The sequence below is a fragment of the Gavialis gangeticus genome, unplaced genomic scaffold (genome assembly GCF_001723915.1).
Source record: "Gavialis gangeticus isolate Ggan-Ray unplaced genomic scaffold, GavGan_comp1, whole genome shotgun sequence".
NCBI lineage: Eukaryota > Metazoa > Chordata > Crocodylia > Gavialidae > Gavialis > Gavialis gangeticus.
In genome coordinates, this window is record NW_017729029.1 from 1113847 (window position 1) to 1118962 (window position 5116).

Below are 5116 nucleotides of genomic sequence, written 5' to 3' on the forward strand. Positions count from 1 at the left end.
TTGTAGTGTCCACTATACCCTCTGGTTTATGCCTGTTATGTTCCCAGTATTAAAAGGTATATGGTTAAGTCCCCATTGGTGGTCTGGCTCTGCTCTACAGGGAGAGGAGAGTCCCTACACCTTCCACAATGCTTGTGCACCTGCTTTGATCCCTTAAACTGGAGAGGGGGTATTTCTTGGAGTACCACCCGGGTTACATACTCAAGATTAATTTGTAACTTTTGTAACCTTTTTGGGATTCATGACCAGGAAGCATTGCCCCCTAAATGTGCTACTCCTTCTTCTATTACACAGGGAGTCATTTAAAGTCAGGATTAATTTGAACCAATTACTGTTTATTCCTTCACCACAGACCGTGTTAATTCTGAAGAATAGGTACAGAGTATCTTAAAAAGCAAATGAGAACAAAACTAGAATTGTAGCTACAAGTATAACTGGAAATGCAAAGTCTGAGAAAAATAAAACTTAAAAAATATAATTAGTAGCCATAATGAAGCATAAATGAAATTTATGCAGGAATCTCTGAACAAGTATGAAATGATTCAGAGGAGGTGGTTTAGAAGAATTAAGGAGCTGATTAAACTGACCTTTTGGAAACACAGTGTTATGCATTCTGAGGATGACACCCACACCCACATACTACCCACATATTTTCTATGAAACAGGATTTTGAGATCTCAGTTCAGTGCAGAACCTCTATGAATGAGTAAAGGAAAATCATTTAAAAGGATTTTTCCATTGTTCTGTTCGCTCCCAGGTTTCTATCCCTACTTAGGGAACATTAAATTGGGGATCAAGATTTGAGAGCCTATTTCATTTTTCATTCCCACACCCTCTGGCACTGCTGGCTTGAATCTAACATAGTGAAAGTCATTGCCCTCCAACAGCATTTCACTGGTTCTTGTGAAAATACCTATCGATCTCCATACAGCTGTCAGTGCACAGGTGTTCACGGGCCAGAACCCACCACAAAATGGGCATTATTCTTGGCAGATGCTAGGGAAACCCCTAGAATGAAATGAAGTGCAGCACATTTCCCTGATCCCTCCTGATACCGACTGAAATGCAGTGACCTGAGCACACATAAACGTTATGGAGAAATTTGCATTGCTGTTGTCCAGCTTGTGCCAGTCGTGTGGCTGCACACAGGATTACCTAGTCTCTAGGGCTGTGCTAGAATAGCACCATTAACACCTGTAATTTGCAAAGAAAACCAGCACTGCAATTTTGAATTGTAAGGAATCTCATACCTAAATGTGATACTTTACAGATAGAGTGCTTTGAGTTTTTAAATGTTCACCAAAAACATTTTTTACTATTTATGGTTTGGTCAGAAAACTCAGATGGGCTTCTGTCATGCCAACATTATTTTCTACACTCAATGCTTCTTTCAGGATAGAAATCATAATACCTGCTGATGCTTTTGTAGTTGCTAAATAAAGCATAATGTTTGGCAAAAGGCCAGTTAATCATCTAATTTTTAAATCAATATTTTTCTAATTTGGAAATCAACACATAGTTTTTAAAATCCAAAAGGCTAAAGACAAAACTGACAGACTTAGATGGAATGAGCTCATTCATAAACTTAGATATGTTCTCACTGTTATACATACAACATTAGGCTATCACATCACAGTTGCTATAAAACTGATGTTGCTGCATTTTGAGTGTTATCATTATTACCATTGAGCAGAGTTCCTAAGTAGATAATTACATAGCTGTAGGGCCTCAAAATGCTCAGGAGAGCCTCTCAAAGGTGTATATAAAGGTCTAGACACACAATGGATCAAATTCATCTCTGGTGTAGAAAAGTGTAATTCCTAGTGAAGTAAGTAGGAACTGTTAAGTCTACTTACCAGAGTACTAAATTTGGCTCAGTGCTGGTTAATATTAAAGGGCTGTGATATGTATAATGTCATTCCAGCTTCTCATCACAATTGGAAGAGTAGTTATAACAACTGAAATACACCAGATGACAGGAAATACTGAGGTGCTTTCCTTAGGATACTGAAGAAAACACTGAAATTTTAACTCAAATGCCCTTAACAAATATCAAACTCCTTTTGCATTAATGATGGTACTTTGCCTTAACTGAATCAGTGCCTTATTGGAACTGCATTTGCACAGAGAACAATATACAAGAAGATATGAAGCAACTCAAAGACAAAATCTCTCTACAAAAAGTACATGACACTTCTGAATATGCTTTTAATTTACTTATTGCTTTATTACTACGTAAACTATATTGAGCTGACGTGTAAAATGAGTTTTCAAATCAGTATGCACAATGGCTGTGAACAATTTCATCCTTCATTTTACCCTCTCTGTAAATGTCAATGTTCAACACTACTTGCCAAGACTGCTGAGATTTGCACTGCTTTGTAAATGACATGTACTCTTAAATTAGAAGTCTAAAACATGTACAGATTCAAACAACTGTTTAACAAGCTGTTAAAAACCTAAAGAATAACACTGTTTGATCAATAATTTATGGATTTTTTTTCATTTATTGCTATTTTGGTAATCGTATGGAAACCCACTTCTTTTTACACTGGCAAGATTTTGATGTGATGACATCGTTCATTTTGCATAATGGTTCACAGGCAGTGGTGCAACTAGGGTAAGGCAACAGGGTCGGCCATCCTGGGCACCAACCAGAATAAGGTGGCGAGAGAAACCTCTTTTGCCACAGCTGTGTGATTGCAATTGCAGCAACAGAGGCAACTGGAAGTCACTACTGCCCTGCATGTGGCAGCTACCCAAGGCACCCACCAGCATAGTTAAGCTGCTCTTTATAGGGCTCCTGTAGAACGGTCAGCATTGATTCCTATAGGATATTCAACCAGGAGAAGTCCAAGTTGGGATAAACTAGCCATTACTAGAGGAGTTAGGGTCGGCTGCTATTTAATTGAAATTACTCTTCATCTTACAATCACAATTAGGATGACACCAAAGCCACCAGAACTCCAAGAAGTAGAGATTTACAGGCTCCAATCCCTAGTTTGTAAACAGCATGCCTCAAAGACCCAGCTGCCTCCATGGTTTTTTCTTCTTCCTTTTTAATATATAATCCTACTTCTTGCTTAAAGTCAGCTAAGCTGAACTAGGGATACGCATGCTTGCTAATAACCTGAAGCTTACTAACAACTACTAGCTGAATGTGAAGCAGACATGTAACAAGCAATTTCTGTACTGTAGGCAGCAGCAGTGGCTTAGATAGTGCCTGTGGCAGCAATCAGTCTGGTAGCAGCAGGTACCTCTTTTGTTCTAGCAACCCCCAGGAATCAGGTTGTGGGGTCACAAAACACTTATCACTTGTTCTGCAAAGTGCAGGTCAAAAATCACATGTAAAAGAAGAAAGACTTAGAGGAGGGGATAAATAAAAGCATTCACCCAGACAAAGTTTTATCTTCCTGTCTAGGAGCTTTTCATGTTGTACTCTTTGCGCCCTGTACATGGATTATGGTTAGGCTGACCGTATGGAAATTCCAAGTATCTTGAACATCATCTGGGAAATCCAGGACACTGCCCCTTCCTCTGCCCCGCACTCCCACAAATCGGTGGGTGTGGGGCTGCAAGGTGCTCCACACCAGTCCAACTCCTGGCCAGACTATGCCCAGCACCCCTGCATTTCCAGGATGCCCATTATAACTCCCAACAGCGAGCTGGGACCAGTTTATGTAATCTGGGACTATCCCAGCTAAAGCAGAACAGATGGTCATCCCAATTATGGGGCAAACAGCGTATAGTAACACCATATTAGTTTAGTAGTCCTCATTGTTGCTCTTGTTTTTTTTAGCTTCAGTTAGCTGCTAGAGATCTTTAGGATACTGCAGAAATGCATATAAATTCACACATGCAAATACACACGCATCTAGATGTATTATAATCATATCTAACTACACACACTATACTACTGAAGAGCCACACACACGCACACTTATCTGAGGGCATTTCTCCATTTCTTTAACCAGCAGTTTGTTCAAAGGGTTGAATATATTGGGCTTTGTGTTGCTTTTCCAAGTACACATCCAGTTCTAAGTTTTGAACAGAGGGCTGTTTTCTCCAGTAAAAAATCAATGATATAATAAGCAACCCATGTTGGGCTGTCTTTAAAAAAACCTAAAAGACAAATAAAGGTCCCCCACCCTGTGAAGCATACATCAGAAGCTGCAGTTCTTTAGCATTGTGGCAAGCCTGAGTGCTGTTTCCTATGCTGCCTTCCTCTGGAAGCTCTTTCTTTAATTATTGCAATTGAATTATAACAATATGGAAGAGCTAACAAAATTGCTCAGGTTGGTAAAAGCCAAATAAATCCTTCTTCTGCTTTGTGTGTGCTGAGGATCAAAGATCCTGACCTATTGGTAGTGTTTTGGCCTGGGGCAGAAGCTTTTGTGATACAGAGAACGCAAGCAAGGAAAAAAACAAGGCTCCAGAAGCTCCCAGAGTCATGATTTTACCCACAGGCTGTGTGTGTCAGGATCTTTCAGCCTGAATATTTTCCATGGCTATAATTACAGCAGATAAAGGTCAGTGAATGCGCACATCTCACTTTCTCCATCACCAAATTATGGGCAATTCAAGGTGCAGCACTTCCACCTTCATTAATTTTGCAGCTTTGGAAGTAATTCTTATGGCCAAATCAATTTGACCCTAAGGCAAGCGCAGGATGTGAAGTATTACAACGGTGATCTAAACCTCATACTAAGAAAATGTGACTTACTCGGGTTTGGAAAAGCTACAGGTGAAGGGCTCCAGGAAATTTTCAGGATGTGGATGCTGACTACCAGCGCTGTGTGAAGCTTCAGTTGCTGATTTGATTCAGCAGAGATTTGGCCTGATTCGGCAGCTGAATCTCCAAATCTGAATCAAATAAGGAGACCCTTTAATCTCTCTCTGAATTGATTGGAAGGGTTCCAATTCGATTTGGAGAGTCAATGATTCAAACATAGACACAGCTTTAAATGTTTTTTCTACATACCTCAAGGTACCAGGTGGCTTGTGAATGCTGCAATGTGTGTGTGTGTGGAGGCCTCATTAGTGCCCAGAGGAGTGCAGTTATAGGGGGCTGGAGCATGAGGAGATGAGAGTAAGATTTATTGGAGCCAGTGCCTCA

At 40.1% G+C, this 5116-nt stretch overlaps 1 long non-coding RNA gene across 1 annotated transcript in view; it reads right to left on the reverse strand.

The window, feature by feature from the left end:
* The window catches only part of LOC109300456, a 14921-nt gene that overhangs the window by 374 nt on the left and 9431 nt on the right, over positions 1–5116 (reverse strand). The window contains exon 2 of the long non-coding RNA XR_002098237.1: positions 2188–2193. This is a non-coding gene — a long non-coding RNA (uncharacterized LOC109300456). The remainder of the gene's footprint in view (positions 1–2187; positions 2194–5116) is intronic.